Source organism: Uranotaenia lowii, chromosome 2 (genome assembly GCF_029784155.1).
Source record: "Uranotaenia lowii strain MFRU-FL chromosome 2, ASM2978415v1, whole genome shotgun sequence".
Taxonomy (NCBI): domain Eukaryota; kingdom Metazoa; phylum Arthropoda; class Insecta; order Diptera; family Culicidae; genus Uranotaenia; species Uranotaenia lowii.
This window is the reverse complement of record NC_073692.1, coordinates 384950409-384968363: the sequence shown is the minus strand read 5'-3', so window position 1 is coordinate 384968363 and position 17955 is coordinate 384950409.

The window sequence follows — 17955 nt, the reverse complement described above, 5'->3', positions numbered from 1 at the left end:
AGTACATCTAAGTAAATTTTGACTTGTCCAATATTTTTCTACGGAAAACATTTCTGGGAACGCCGAAGTCAAAGAATTCCGAAAAACGGTTGAAGGTTTTTAGGATGCCTGTAAGAGCGCTGTTAGCCCCATAATTATTCAGCCGAACGGGAACATAGAGTTGCAAATTCTGGTTTCTCAATCTTCGCGGTCGTACGTTGAGAGGAATAGCTTCCAGCAGCGAGGGACAGTCAATCCTCGATGTAAGGAGATCGTCAACGACCAAAGCACGTGTAGCGTATCTTCGGACTTGAAGCGTGTCTAAGTCTATCAGGCGGCAACGATTCTCATAATAGGGCAAACGAAAAGGATCTTGCCAGTTCAGGTGTCGAAGGGCTTATCGCATGAAGCGCAGCTGGATAGCCTCGATTCGTTCAACTCCATTCTGGTAGAAAGGGCACCAGACAGCGGAGGCATGGCGGAGGCTCAAGAACGGAACGGACTATGCTGCAATATAAGCTTTTTAATCAGTACACATCTTTAAATTCTTTAGCCACGCGAAACAAGCAACCAAGATTTCTGGAGGCTTTGTCTACAACGTAGTTCGTGTGAGTCTTAAACTCAAGCCGTTGATCGAGAATAATACCCAGATCATTGATTTGGTTAACCCGGGAAATTATTTCATCCCCGAGAATGTACTCAGCATAAAGAGGGTGTTGCTTGCGAGAAAAAGTTATGATCGAGCATTTACTGCGATTTAGCAGTAGGCAGTTGGTGTCGCACCAGTCAGCAAAAATGTTGAACTGCAGTTGCAGGAAATCGATGTCGTCTCTACCATTGATGGTGTGATACAGTAGACTGAGTCGATTTGGGGTCATTTTTCAATTTCTTAAACCCTGGGGTCTGAAAAGCTTCGTCTTGGTCCAAAACTCATCCATGATTTTTTGCAGAATTTTTGAGTAAAGTTCACATGAGTAAATTTGGACTTTTAGGTTTGTATGGGAAAATTGAATATTTTGTACTGAAAAATCAATATCATTCTTGATTCTTCTGTGGAACCGTGCCAGCTGACAGTTTTTGTGCCAATTTATAAAATTCCGAAAGGAAATTTTTCGCTGAACAACTTTGTTGAAGACCGTAACTTCGTATCTTATTAGGCAAGAAAGTTATTAGCTGTTTAAAAGGGGTATGTCTTTTCGCATTGATAAATAATAAATTCAATTGACATCACTGCTGGAGTCTCGCGAAGTATTTTTTTTGATAAATGTAGCGGCCCACCACACTCCCCCACACCAAAAGGCTCAATTGAGCCCCCTGGTTATGGACGCTACTGTTCTCAGCATGTCTGGCAGCAATGAATAATAAAAGTTAACGCGAGCAAATTTTAATCATGCTGAGAACACAAAATTGTTTAATGTCGTGCGAGGAAATGTATTATTTAACTAAATTGACAACAATATGAATCTCAATGGAAAATAATTTCCTTTGAAGAGATTCATTATACTATATTTACTATTACACTAATTATATTTACTAATTTTATCAAGTTATGTTCAATAATTTAATAAGATAAAAATACAAACTACAATTTTTTAAAGAATAATAATATTAGAAATTAACGCTACAAATATGCAAAAGGTAAGCAAAACAAAGACTGGTTGATGATCGACTGTTTTAATGGTTCAATTTTTCTTTCAAAAGCTGTATCACTTTGGTTTTGAACATGGAACGATTGGTTATGTTTTTAATATCAGTTGGTAAGGTGGTGTATTTAGTAGGTCCAATAAACGAAATTCTTTTTTGCCCTAATGATGTTGTGGATCGGCTTCGTTGCAAGAAATCTGACTGGCGAGTGTTATGAGTATTGCATGAAAAGTAGCCATGCAATACCTCGCTTAGCACCCAGCAGGGATGTCAATTGAATTTATTATTTATCAATGCGAAAACACATACCTCTGCTAAACAGCTAATAACTTTTTTGCCTGATAAGATACAAAATTACGGTCTTCTACAAAGTTGTTCAGCGGAAAATTTCCTTTCGGAATTTTATAAATTGGCACAAAAACTGTCAGCTGGCTCGGTTCCACAGAACAATAAAAAATTATGTTGATTTTGCAGTACAAAATATTCAATTTTCCCATAGAAACCAAAAAGTTAAAATTTACTCATGTAAACGTTACTTTAAAATTCTGCAAAAAATCATGGATGAGTTTTGAACCAAGACAAAGCATTTGAGATCCCAGGGTTTGAGAAATTCGTAAATGACCCCAAATCGACTCAGTCTAGTGATACAGTTTCAAATCATCGGCATAAGCGAGTTTTGGGGCCATCGAGAAGCGACAGAACATCATTAAAATAGATGACAAAAATTATTGGTCCTAAATGGCTTCCTTGCGGTACTCCGGAAGAGCCAAGAAACTGTCTCGAGAAGGATTCTCCAGTATGAACGGACAACTTTCGTCCCGTTAAGCAACTCCGAAACCACTCCAGTAATGGTCCACAGAAGCCCAAGCGACCTAGCTTTGCGAGAGCAATCTCGTGGTTTACTTTATCGAAAACCGGAAGCCGCTGAGACGACAAAAAGAGTTACCGGTAGTTTCAAGCGAAACCCTAACCTCTCTCTCCGAGATGCCGCAAATAAGCTGGGTGTATCGTCAACAACCGTGCATCGAGCCAAAAAACGAGCCGGACTTTCGACTTACAAGAAGGTAGTGACTCCAAATCGCGATGATAAACAAAATACGACGGCCAAAGCGCGATCCCGGAGGCTGTACACGACGATGCTGACGAAGTTTGACTGCGTGGTAATGGACGACAAAACCTACGTCAAAGTCGACTACAAGCAGCTTCCGGGACAGGAGTTTTATACGGCAAAAGGAAGGGGAAATGTAGCAGATATTTTCAAGCACATGAAACTGTCAAAGTTCGCATAGAAATATCTGGTTTGGCAAGTCATCTGTACCTGTGGCTTGAAAAGCAGCATTTTCAAAGTTTCCGGGACTGTCAACCAAGAAATTTACGTGAAAGAGTGTTTGAATAAACGTCTGCTGCCTTTGGTGAAGAAACACGGTTGTTTCATACTGTTTTGGCCGGATTTGGCATCTTGCCATTACGGTAAAAAGGCCATGGAGTGGTACGCCCCCAACAACGTGCAGGTGGTTCCCAAGGGCAAGAACCCTCCCAACATGCCAGCTCCGCCCAATTGAGAAATACTGAGTTATTGTCAAGCGGAACCTAAAGAAGACCAAAAAACTGCTAAGGACAAGCAGCAGTTCAAGGCAAACTGGCTTTCTGTGGCGAAGAAGGTGGACAAGGTGGCAGTACAAAATCTGATAGCAGGGGTTAAGCGTAAGGCCCGGCAATTCGGATTTGGAAAAGCGGAAGCCTAACTGAATATTTTTCCTGAGTTTTATACATATTAAACTCGAAAAAGAAATTCAATTTGATTTTTTAAATAAATGATTTCACCGATTTACACGCGTTTTCCTTTGACCAAATTTTGACCGTACCACCCTTTAGGCTCTAGGTCCGAAGTAGGGTCCATTACCGTATTTAATTTTTTTAAAAGTAATTACCTTTAACATGGCAAATCGTAAATTAGCTTCAAATGATATCTGAAAGTACCGTCTGCATCACCGAATACTTTGCGAAAAATACCAATGTAAGACTGTAAGTAGACTGAGTCGATTTAGGGTCATTTTTGATTTTTTTTTTTAGCCTTGGAATCTAGACAGCTGGGTTTTGGTTCGATACTTATCCATGATTATTTGCAGAATTTTTCAGTAACGATAACATGAGTAAATTTAAACTTTATGGTTTGTTTGGCTACGCCGAAGATGTACCTCGATATCAATCAATTGTTTTGCTGTGTTTTTTTTAATGAATTTTGTACAATACCATGTTTTAAGGCTAAATGTTATTATTTATATGAATGAACAAATTTGATACCCGAGAGTTTTTCTTGGCTGGGGATGATTTGTATAATATTTTCAAGTCAACCTCCAACACCCCCCCTTTGAGAATGCTGAACACCCATAAAAACTGTGCTTAAACTATAGACAGCTTGAACAGTTTTAGGGTGATTATCAGGGGTTAGGGTAATCATCATAATTTTTCAGAAGCATGTTTTGACACAAAAAGTAAGGATAATTCTTCTCGCTTTATAGGCGATGATGAAAGAGAGGAGAGGTTGGTGGCAGTCCCACAAAAAAATTGTAAATATAACAAAATTTATGCATCTTTATGCAACAAATTAGCACCACATGCATAGTTAGACATGACAAGAGGACTCATTGCATTGAAAAGCATTTGTCAAATTTTGGAAACAAGTATGATTTCACATATAAAGATGATTTAATTTTAAGGAATGACTTTATTTTTAATTTAAAATGAAACATGAACATTTTAACCAGTGGTTGTATTTGGTTGAGAATGAATTGATCAACCTTCTCTCGCTCAACGCTTTACTCGGAAGCAAAGGTTGCTTTGAGGCAGCGAAAACGACAAAACCGATGATGCATACGCTCTCAACATGGCCCGCCTTCACGAAGCAATATACATTCGAGGCAGCGAATCCAAAAAACCAAACGAATGTCTCTCACTCATCTCCTGTTACATTCTTGAAGAAACCGAATTCAAAAGGCACAGCAAACCAGTGATGTCAACCTTCCAGATTTTGTCTGGATCTTCCAGACTTTTTGGACTTTTGCCAGACATTTTTTCAGGTTTCCAGACTTCCAGACTTTTGACAATTCTTCCAGACAATTCCAGACTTTTGGGTTTGGTCATAAATTGTTCTAAGAAACTATGAAAATTCAATTTGGCCATGGCAGGAAATGATTAGAATTTATGAATTATGAATTCATAGGTGTTCGAAATCTATAAATATTGGCAATTGCTTTGAAGATGTATGTCAAATTGAGATTAATACATAATACGTGACTGATATGGTTTGGGGATTCTACATACATATATACATACAAGACATAACACGTGACTGATATGGTGACAGGAAAATAGTAGTGCAACATTGAGATCTGGGGACCAAAAAAAACCCGATTTAATACACTTAACAGTGGATTTGAGGCTTTCTTACAGAGTGTAAATTATCTTTAGAAACATATGACACAATGATGGATACCTTATTTCTGAATCATATATGATTAATCTATAAAAGAGATCATGATTGAAGAAAATCGCAAACAAAAATTACTAAACTCAATACAAAATGGCTAGTACGTTTTTTGGAGGATAAGCGAACTGATATTCAAGGAGTTCATGTACTATCAAAATATTTCAAACTGTTTAAGTTTGATGGCCATATTTCTCGACGCTCACTAGTGGTCAAGGGGTTAACCTCCTTAACTCTCATGTTAGATGGCGTGGGATCGATTCTCGGCTGTTTGATGAACTTTTTGTCAAGTTTTCGATCGCCTCCGTAATTAATTTAGCGATTGCTGGCTTACTGCTGCTGATCAAATGGCTACCTTTTTTGGAGCCAACGTAAGCTTGATATTTACTATGGAATAGAACAATTTTAAACAACTTTGTTTTTTATTTGGTTTTAAGATATGACCTACAGGAAAAAAAAATCATTTTTTTGATACTAAATTCATCAAAATCGTAAAACCTAGAATAGGAGTTAATGTGGTAAGAACGTTTCAATGGAACATACAAATCCACAGACATAATCGTAACTCGTCGAGCTGAGTCGATTGGTATATATAAAGTGGGGTCTTGGACCCTTAATTAATGATATCCCCAACTGACCGTTCGCTATGCCTATCTGTTAGAAAGTCAAAAAAAGGTCGCCACCTTCAAAGCTAAGGTGTCCAGACATTTCCACACATTTCCAGACATTTTTTAAAAATCTTCCAGACTTTTCTGAAAAATAGTTGACAACCCTGCAGCAAACCCGAGTCTCCTCGTTCGTGCCTGGATCGAATATCGAGGTTTTTCTGCTGTTGCTATTATTGCACAGCAACCGCACGCAGACAGCTAGTGTTTTCGTTTCTTTTTCCTCCCCCCTCCTTGCACTATACGTTTTGGGCCTATGTAATGCAATTCGTTCGGTTGTTGTCGTTGTTGCCTCAACCTTTGCGGCGAGGTTGAAGATGTTCTCCTCAACGACAGCTATCGGCTTGAGTCCATCAAATTCAATAACGTAAATGAGTATGTGTGCCTCGTCTTCTTCATGCATCATGTAGCAACCGAACGTTGAGAGAGTTCGTTCGGGGCAGCAAACGAATAGTGTCTCTCAGAGCAGATCCTCCTCATGGGGGGAGGTTTGAATGAATGTATATGTATCGTCTCCTGTATTACTATGCGAGGCCTCAAAGTGTGTATTTTGAGAGCCTCTGATGAGAAAATTGGTGAGGATTTCAATCACTGATTTTAACACATTTTTTAAAGCATGGATCATCTTAAATCTGGACGCATTAAAACGGGTTTATCTCGAAACTATTTAACCAAAATAAAGATGTGTTGTACTCAAAATATAGGTTTTTTATTGCACTTTAAAGGAAAAATAATGAAAAAAAAAATATTCCGATGTGGTTTTGATTAAATTTCGAACCTTTCGTCGAATACCACTCATCATAGTGTGGACCATGATGGATCTAGTATGGTGGTCTCATATTGGCAAAAAGTAGACGAAGGTTGGATGCGGAGGAGAGGATGAAACGCAGCTGAAATTTTGACAGCGTGCTGTTGGCTGAGTGCTGGCTGGCTGGGATGCCAGATGCTCTGATTTGTTTGTAAAATACGGACTTTTGCCAATCGTCAAGATATTGCGCAGAAAAAGATTTTGCCCTGATTTTTGCAAATACAACCCATTGATGCGAAAACAATTCTTCCGTTTAAGTTCCGGCCAGATAAGCTAAGTTGGAAGAGGTTGGATCGATAGACGGCTTCGCTAGCTTGGTCGGTAGCGGTGAGTGATATTACTTATAACAAATTTAAGCTTATTAAACACTTTTTACTTCAAGAAAGTAAAAAAAAAATTGTTCAAGCAATGGGCTAGTGGCAAACAGTGCATTAGTGTGCTATTTTTTTAAGTGTGTTGTTTATTTTCAATGAAAATGGAGCAAATGAAAAATGATAATCTAAAAATGCCGAGTAAAGTGATCAGAAGCCCAAAAGAGTTCGCGAGTGGAAAATTTTAAATCTTTGCGTTTGAAAATCCACATGTTTGATTAACATGTTCATTCGAAAAGCATATAGTCAAGTGGCTTATGTGTGGTGCAAATTTTTATTTTGATTTGGGTATCAGCTGTAACTGATGGGTTTGAGTCCCATTATCGGCCGATGGTTAAGATGCATGCATTGAAATTGTAACTGTATAAATTTGAATCCTTCGGAAACCACTCTGTCGTCAAGCCGTCCTCTTCACGTCGTTCGATCATGTCCAAAAACTTGATTTTGCCATCCACTTCTTGCTCGATTGTGAACTTCAGCCGTTAATGCATGCAATTGATCATATCCATAATAGATTGATTTTCGGCTTGACGACAGAGTGGTTTCCGAAGGATGAGAACGGACGATACCTGGACTTTGGATCGGTAAGCCCTTTTTCACACAAAGTAAACACTATAGTAACATTAGTTGATAGAGCGTTGAAATTGACAAATGTAAACTATAGGGAAAGAACACTTGAAATGTAATAAACATTCTAAACATAAATAACTATCCCGATCAACTTGTAGCAAAAACTGTAAAAGAGAGAACGCTTTAAATGTACAACAGTTTAAGTGAGGAAAAATTGGAACAAGCCAAAAACTTTATCACAAAACTGTATTGCGCAGGTCTAGGAGAAAAACTAGCTCGATGTTTTTAGCAATATGACATCAACGTTGCCTTTAAGTCCTAAGACAAAGTTAAAAACACAATTTTTACTAAAACTAAAGATAAAATTTCAAAGGAAAAAACAGCAAATGTTGTTTAAAAACAAGTCAGTTTTTGCATACAAGTTTAGAGCATCATAAAAACTATGTTAAGAACAAAAAGGTTGGAGGATCAGGACTAGCCAAATATAGCATGGAATATGGTCATATTTTTGACTTTAAAAACACGAATATTCTTGAAAAAGTCTCAAAATATAACCCAAGAATTTGTGCAGAAATGATCCACATTAAAATTATGGACGACAACGACGTTGTCAATAAACAGAAGTAAACATAATTTCAAAAGTAAACAAATAACTACAAACAGTAGTATAGACGATCGCTAGATTAAGTAAGTTTAAAATAGTATAATGAAATGGTGTATTAAAGAAAAATAAATTTAATTTAAGGTCCGCTGAAGAGGAGTCAAAAGCCAAAAGTAGCTCAAAACTTTCGGACCAACTGGCAAGTAATTTTGTAGTTATTTATTCGCCAAAAAATCGATAATAAAAACAAACAGTTTGGATTTTTACGACAAAAAAAATTATTTAATAATCTCTATCATTTGGAAGCCTAAAATGTGACCTAATATCTGACGATTAAAAAATATTTTTTCAGGTATGTATTTTTTTTTATTTTCCCAGATATTGCCTAGATTTCAGGTTGATAATTTTGGAATCAAATGCATGGATTTAACCAGGCTTTCAGAACAAATAAACAATATTTGCCTGGCCCTGATACCAGGTAGAAAAACTATAGCAACTTTTTAAAATGGATAATTAATATCAAAGAAAACCGAAACATTTCTTATCTCTTTATTAGGGTTTACGATCTCTTTATTAGGATTAGGGATACGGGATGCATATACTGGTGCATTTGAAGATTTACAGTGCGTGGTTCATCCTCGATTTGCAATCCAAAATTATGGATGCGTTTATAGCACAGTTCATGAACTGTTTACAAATAATTGTAAAATATAGAGATCTTCAATTGGTTAGAGACAGAGCAATCCAGAGAAGTTCTACTGAGAGGTTCCCGTAGAAAAGGCAAAAAAAAACGAAAAACAAAGTTTGGCATCTAGATTAAGGTTGCCGGATTGCCCGATTTTATCCCTTTTGCCCAGATATTTAATACAAAATTTGGAAAAAGTCCAGTTTGGCCCGGTTGCCCAGATTTCATTAAAAAGGACCGAGTTTCGCCCAGATTTATTCACTTTATTTGCAAATCAAATAAAAAAAATTCTTTTGTTAAACTTTTTTTATTCATGCGTCCAAAATCAATTTTTTTGTGCAGGTTTTATAAAAATTATCATAATTTTTTTTTTGAAGTCTAAAATACGATTAAAAATCTGCTGATGAATTTTAATGAAAAAAAATTGCTCCAAGTTTTTTTTCTTGATTGTTGTTGAGCAATTCCTGGATTGTGACCAACTTTTCCGGATATTGCCCAGATTTTTGGTTGACAAATTTCAAATCAAAAGCCTGGATTTTGCCAGGTTTTTAGATAAAATAGTCCAAATTTGTCCGACCCGGAGACTTGCTCGAAAAATTCTTGCCACCTTAAGCTAGATACTTAGTCTACAATGCATTAGCAAAGATTTCATAGAGCAGCTCTACTATCAACTTTCTGTCATGAACTGACAATAGAGTGCCCCAAATGAACCGACTTTTGAAAAAGTTATACGCTGCAGGCTAAAATTGATCCTTAGCCTAGTACAAGATCTCATGCCAAATTTGGGCCAGAACGGATCACGTTTAGGGGTCGCTCAACGAGCCTGAAGTTTGTATGGGATTTTGAGACGTTTTGTTCGGGAGAAACAAGAAAAACCAGTTTTTCATCAATAACTTTGGTTCCCGTCGGCCGATTTCTTTCAAAAACGGGTTTTCTTTAAGCCTAAATTATGACAAATATTTCATGCAAAGACTGCATCTCGATAAAAGTTAAGATAAGAAAGTTATAAGGCTTCAAAAATGGGCTAACTTTTTTAACGGTGGTATTCAGCACTGTTAATGAGGCGTCAATATGTTCGACCGCCTCGACTCATTAACAGTGATGAATACCATCCGTAAAAAAGTTAACCCATTTTTGAAGCCTTATAACTTTCTTATCTTAACTCTAATTGAAATGCAGTCTTCGGATGAAATATTTTTCATAATTTAGGCTTTAAGAAAACTCGTTTTTGAAAGAAATCTGCCGACGGGAACCAAAGTCATTGATGAAAAACTGTTTTTTCTTGTTTCTCCCGAACAAAATGTCTCAAAATCCCATACAAACTTCAGGCTCGTTGAGCGACCCCTAAACGTGATCCGATCTGGCCCAAATTTGGCATGAGATCTTGTACTAGGCCTAGGATCAATTTTAACCTGCAGCGCATAACATTTCACAGGTTTTGAATTTCCCATACAAATTTGGGGCAGTCTAACTGACAACTTTGTACAATTTTTCACATCAATGAAATCACTGCGGTGGGGAAAATCGGTTGGTGTATAGTTATGTACACAGCCCATTCCCGATAGCCCATTCACGCGAATCAGCGTCCGAGACACATTCTCAGATTGCGAAACATCAACATTACTGCATCTTTACGAGAAAAACATCGATGCAGTAATCGGAAACCTGAGACGCGGCAATCTGATGGGAGAACACATCGGTTCCAGCGAAGCGTTCCCGGATGACCAGAGTAGTTTTTTTCATTAGATTATGTTAGGTTGCTAGAAGGTCGGAAGACCAGAGTCAGTTCGAGTCGCGTAGTTGGATCAGCCAGATCGTTAATTGTTACCAATTAGTGATCCATCAATAAAAGTGAATAAATGTATTTTTTTTAAATCAACTGAACTCAATTAAACCATAAGTGTATATTTGGGAGAGTTGGACTTGATGAACTTAAATGCTATAATACACATTCAAATCGATATTTTATCCCATAAATAATAAATTGAAAGTTACTTAAAGCTTAACAGGAATGCACAGTGCAAACATTTCAAGCCTTCTATAGAATTTCGTTTATTTGCGTTACTTTATATTGCCAGTTCACATCCGACTAAGTTAGAAGCACACATTTCACACCACGCTGGATCCGATTAATTTGTTTGCGGATGATAACTTAAACATACACGCACCTTGGCTTCACTTTCCCTTTAAATGAATGCGAATCATTTTCCATTTTCGTTTTTCTCGGAAAACTCGACACGTTTGGATATTTGAACGTTTAGTAGGTTCCATTGATGCATACCATTAGGCTACTAAATTAAATCAAACATTTTTTCGAGAAAGGGGTAATTTAATTTAAGTCTGGAAAAAAAATTGTAAATGGCATCCTATTTCAAGTGAGTTTTCAGTTATTCATAAATAATGGGTGTGATTTAATTTGATTGATAAGCTCCTCACCAGAAGAAATTTGAAAAACCAATTCCAGTTACTACCCAACCCATGTAACACATGACCTGGAAAGCAATTTGACTTGTTTCTCCAAGTTTAGAAGATGATAGAAACGAAATTGTTTTTTCCCACTTCAAAACAAACCGGCGAATGTCGCAAGATTTTCTTCAATGCTGCCGGCTTGGCAAAATGTGGAAAAAATCAAGTGTTTTTGTCACATTTTCCAGCATGCCGGCGACAACTTTTGAGCGAAATCCTTTCGCTTTCGCTTGCTTCCTCGGGATTGGATTGGGAGCGAGAATCAGAAGTAAAAGGATAGTTGACAGAAAAAAAAAAACAAAATCAACTGACGATTGCAGCAACTGATGGGAAACTTTGCTCCGAAACTGAAATGGCACTTTTCTCTCGAGTTTTCTCCAACGGGCCCCAGGCTGTCTTTTTCCGCATGGCCAAAGTTTGCTCGTTTTTTTTCTGCTTTTTCTAGAACAGCGTAAATTCCGTTCCGGGTATAATTTAGTTTTCAGCATGATTTGAGCCGATGTGCCGGCAGAAGAAAATTGGTGCTTTACTCTTGGGCAGGATTTTTCTCTTCAACTTTCACCACCGAGGCGAAGGTTTGCGAAGAAAAAGAGTTACTGGTAAGCTGTCTTATAAGGGAAGGTACAATTTTCTGATTCTGAGCAACAGGTGGCTCCGAAAGGTTTGCTTCATTCGGGTTTGTCAACGACCAGCCAGCAGTCAGCAGCCGGGTTGGCCTCGATGTTTGCCGGGTTATTGAGTGGCTTCCAATTTTCGAACCGTTGGCAAATTGGTAAACTTTGTTTCGGGTTTGTTAGGTGATTTTCCTCCAGTTGGAAAAGTTTGCCTGGTTGAATGGTGTTTTAATTACGCCCTGTTGTGGTGGTGTGCTAGTTTTTGTGCCAAAGTGAAAATGATATTCTCATCTTCCCAATTTTTTTTTCAATAAGGTCCATTCGACATTTAAATGAAACAAATTCATTGTTAAATTCCCATTTAGCAAATTGCTATGTCGTAAGAGATGTTCCTTCATTGCCAAATTTTGTGCAATATTTTACATAATTTTATGCTTTTCGGAAATCCAGAATTTCTCAATTCCAATGACTGTGACGTGTGTATTACACATTCCGTAAAAGTCTGATTACACAGTTCTGTTTTTATTGGGAAACTTGAACATGACATTCCAGGTCTGATTAATAAGGGGAGGGCAATTTACCCCCGATTCAGAGGGGCCGTCCGAGGAGAAATTTTAAAAAGTTTTGTTAAAACAGTTAACAAAACTTACAAACCAGCTCTAGAAGTTCAATGTTTATGAAATCATAAGCATAGCATAGCAAAAAAATATTCAGGATGTATATTTCGATTTAAAGGTATATTCAGTAATTAAAAAATATTTTCTTATGGCACCCCCTTATTTAATGTACCTAACAGATATTTTCGAATTTTTTTTTAGTAGCTGCTTTTAAAGCATACGAAAGATTTTTAAAGTTCTATAATAGGTAATGAATGTTTAGACTAAGATTGTAAGAATTTTTCGTGCGCGTATCCGAGCCGGGAGATTCTAGGCAATTTTATCAAAGAATCCTGGCAAACTCCAGGTATTTGACTTCAAATTTTTCTCCAAAAAAAACGGGTTAAAATCCGGGCAAATTTGGTTCAAAACTTAGGAAATATTCAGGCAAAATAAGTTTAATAAAACACTGAATTGTTTTTTTTTTTTTATCAAAACACATTGTATTGTATAATTAGAAATGTTTTATTTTTCTATTAGTTAATTTTTTTTTTTTTACACAAATTAAAATATTGCGAAAATTCTTTTTCAAGTTTTTGTATGATTTTGCGAAGAATGGCCTTTTTCAGATTTTGTATGATACAAATTGTAACAAATATCCAAAAAAGTCAAGGTAAAACCGGGCAATAGGTTTAACTGAAACATTCATTTGAGATAACAATTTAATACACTTTAAAAATGTTTCCGATAGGAAGCTGAACAATTGAGAATAGACATATTTGAGTGATATCAATTTTATGTCAATTCAAGTTTTCAAGCTGGAAATGAAAATGAAAGAAGCCTTTTCGTACCTTTAAATTTCGTCAAATCGCTAAACGGGTTGGTGTTTCTTTGAAAAGATGAAAAATCAAAAGCATTAAAAATGTATGTATGTATGTATGTATAATCCATCCAACGACCCCCTGAGCTGGCAGGTATGTTATGCAAAAGAGCCAATATTAATCCGTTTGATTAAAATTGTTCAATCGCGGGTGCTGGTGGTGTTAGGCTACTTTCATTGCCAATAAGCCCCGCCTAATCATAGCCGCATGACCAAATGGGTCATGTAATTATGATTAGTCTTTCCATCTTTTATTGTTGACATATCCAGGAACTTCATAAATATAATTGCCTAATTATATAAACTTAGCACCCTAATACGTCCAATAAAAGATGGACATGTATTTAGTATATGATTTCAATTATGGTATACAAAGATGAAGATAAATAATATGGGGAAAAAAAAGTTTACTAAAAAATTTAATAATGGTCGGAAGAGTAGGAAACTGGAATAAATTTATCATGTTTTTCTGAAAAAAAAAAACATGGTTAATAAAACATTTGATGCATAAATTGTTCGAAATTTCTCCTTTTCTACTTGTTATTCATCCTGTGGCGATCCAGCTGAAAATATTAAGGATTTACAAAAGTATCTTTATATTCTAATGGTAATGTAATAACTGTTTAACTTTTACGAATCTGAAACCATGAAAAATATTAGCCAAAAATACAATTTTGTAAGATATAGATCATTGTGATTAATTGGGGTTTTTTTCTATAAGGCTGTGAAACTTCAATAATAATTAGTAATATTATGTTGGACAAAATGTGGTTTAAGTTTGTTTTTTTTTTTTGAGGAATTTTAACACACTGTGTTCTTTATCCCGTCAACTATTTGAAAACACTAATTTCTGCCCTACGCATGAACCCGTATAAACTAGTAGGCCATGCTAAATTTAAAACCTCTCCAACCGGCAGGCAGCAAGGGCAGTAGATTCAACACCTGTTGGCCTTCTCCTAGACTGGGCCAGAAAATCAATGAACTAAAGAATCTGAAAACAAGTGGGTGTGAGTGAGACAGATGTTAAAATCCCAAATGGCTTCATCTCTTTCAAACGATATCATTTGGCACCCAGCCCCTTTATCGGGCAAGTCAGCGTTGCCCAACATACGTATGAACATGAAAAGAAACTTGTATGGAAAATGTATGAAACTAATGCAAGAAGAATGCTGAAAGAACTAGAGTGAGAGACATCCAAGACATCAGCTAGGGAGAGACAGCAAGAAAAATGATCACCAACGTCACTGAATGAACACCAAGGTCGATGGAATCTTTAGAGTGAAAGAGCTAGTACAAATTATTTTATTGAATTTTCCCTCTACCCCGAAAAGTTTAATTAAAAAACATCTGAAATTCCAAAAATAAGTATGCAGGCTGGTCTGACTTTCGGAAGCAGCACTGACGAGTCAAAAGACTGTATCTAGCCGGAAAACCACCACGTTTTGTCTCACCTGGTTCAGTCACGCGCTCGCTGTCGCTGGCTACTATTAACACTTTTCCTCTGCTTATAAAGCCACCTTCCATAGCTTCCTTTATATCACTCAAAATGCTTTCGAAAGTTCAAATATAATGTTCTTCATAAAAGTAAAATGAAATACTTATCTTATGAAATATGTACACGAATACTTTTAAAATAACAAAATATTACAAAACATTAGACGACCTAAAAGGAAGGAGTAATGTAAATTTTATATCAAGAAAAGTAAATTGTTGGTTTGCCTTTCACTCAGTCATCAATAAATTTATTTTATGAACTATTTATTATACTTCATGTAAAACTAATAATATATTTGAGGGATTGTTTATTTGTAGCTGAAGAGAGATAAAACACATCCAAACCAACCTAGCTGAAATAAATGTAAATGACCTATCTAATGGCATTAGAATTTGAAATACGCTGTATCTGTAATATGCACTTTAAAAATACAACTGAGCATCATATTATGAACGATTTTAAGAAAATATAATTTGTAAAACAATTTAGCAATATTTTTAATAAACCTTAGCTTAATTGCAGTTGGCAACCCTATCCAGATGATTTCGCGGAGTTTAGCGTCGCTCCGTTTTTGGTCGAACCTGGTCGAACATACCGTACAGCTGCGCAACGCAGACGGCACCGTCATATCATAGTAGGCGCGCTCTGCATCTTCTCTTATTTCCAGTGATTGAAATCCTCACCAATTTTCTCATCAGAGGCATTCAAAATACACACTTTGAGGCCTCGCATAGCTATACAGGAGACGATACATATACATTCATTCAAACCTCCCCCTATGAGGAGGATCTGCTCTGAGAGACACTATCCGTTTGCTGCCCCGAACGAACTCTCTCAACGTTCGGTTGCTACATGATGCATGAAGAAGACGAGGCACACATACTCATTTTCGTTGTTGAATTTGAATAACTCCACCTCGCCGCAAAGGTTGAGGCAACAACAAAAACAACCAAACTTATTGCGTTGCACGGCCCGCAACGTATGGTGAAAGAGGGGGGAAGAAAAAGAAATGAAAAAACTAGCTGCCTGCGTGCGGTTGCTGTGCAATAATAGCAATAGCAGAAAAACCTCACGCATTCGATCCAGGCACAAACGAGGAGACTCGGGTTTGCTCTGCCTTTTGAATTCGGTTCCCTCAAGGTTGTGACAGGAGATGAGTGAGAGCCATTCGTTTGGTTTTTTGGATTCGCTGCCTCGAATGTATATTGCTTCATGAAGGCGGCCATGTTGAGAGCGTATACATCATCGGTTTTGTCGTTTTCGCTGCCTCAAAGCAACCTTTGCTTCCGAGTAAAGCGTTGAGCGAGAGATGGTTGATCAACTCATGCTCAGCAAAATTCAATCACTGCTTATTTCAAACATTCGGTCGCATTATAGAATACAACAATACTCTCACCATTCCTTCACCAGAAGTATAAAATTATTCTACCGAATCAATTGACCTATGTTATTGAACAAACTTGCCGTCGCTGAAATTCGATCAGCTTTCGCTACTCAAATACAGAGTTCGCTCAAAAAGAAATTAAAAAAAAGCAAATACTTAGCTTTTATCGGTTCCAGAGCTTTCATTAAGCATTTTGTTCAGCATACCTTTGACACATGATTCATGCCAGGGCTGATAGATCTAGGGTGGAACAACTTTGACACAAAGTAGGCAAGGTGGAGAAGTGGGCACGCATGCCAAAATTTTGACAGCTTATTACATTGTTTACGTTTTGTGTCAAAGAAAATCAACGAAAAGTATGACGAAAAAGTCGTGCTTTGGTAGTGGTGTTTTATATGACGTCACCACCAACTTGATGTAAATCTTTTTTGTTTTTGTTTTACAACAAACAACAGTGACTGTAATGCCAAAACGGAAAAACAATCTCCTAGCTCCTCGGGCAAAAGTCGTGAAGCCCGATCTCCAAGCACTGCCTCCAGCAGCAGTTCCTCCTCAACGCCCTCCCTACTGAAGCAGAAAGTTAAACTGGAACCAGAATTTTTACCAACCATTCCCCAATTATCGCCCGATACCGCTGAACCAGGTCGTGATGGATTGTGTATTTTCCAACAACTTGACCACTTGATACTTGTACTATCAGTGAGTTAAGTATAGGAACTTTCGTCTGTAGGTGTTGCTGATATTGTAATTGGTGAATTATTGTTAACAAACATTCACATTTTTTCTCATATTCCACAGAATACTCCAAGGCAACCTGCAAAACACTTTATCTGTTGGACCCCCTCCGCATCAACCCGGAGCTGATCGAGCACATCCTACGATTTAACGTCGATGGCGATCATCAGTGGCCCCAGGAGGGAACGATTCTCATCTTCCTCCCCGGGCTGGAAGAGGTCAAGAACGTTCACGAAGCCCTGCTGGATAGTCGCATGTTTGGCCCCCGAGAGGATCGCTTCCTGCTGATACCGTTGCACTCGACGCTGTGCAGCGAGGAACAGGCCCAGGTGTTCCGAAAAACTCCCAAGGGAAAAGGAAAATTATGCTGAGTACCAACATCGCTGAAACTTCGGGTACCATTGACCATTGACGACCACCTAGTGATGAGAACATTGATGCCGCCAAGAAACAACTGACTGCTTCGGGTCATCATTTAGCAGCATTATCGGTAGATGTGCGGATAGGAAAGCTCATGCTGTTTGGAGCTATTTTTCAGTGCCTGGATAGTGTGCTAACGATAGCGACTTGTTTTAGCTACAAGAGTCCGTTTGTGTCTCCCTTCAACAAAAGGAACGAACCAGAAAGTAGAAAGCGGCTGTTCGGTATTGCGAATAGCAATCATTTGACGATGCTTAATGATTACAGGAAATGGAAGGAGACTTCGAAGCGCAGTCGATATGCGACCAACTGTTTTGCCGAAGAGAATTACCTGTCGACCAAAACGCTTCACACGATCGATGAAATGAAGCAACAGTTCTTGGAATTGCTGGTGTCCATTGGATTTGTTCCACTAGATTTGAGTAGTCGTCGGGGGAAATTTATTAAAGATGAGCTACAAGTAGCTTACCGGAACGGAAATAAATTCTAACGGAGAGAATAACCGGCTCCTAGCGGCCATCCTATCCGCTGCCCTCTACCCAAACGTCATAAACC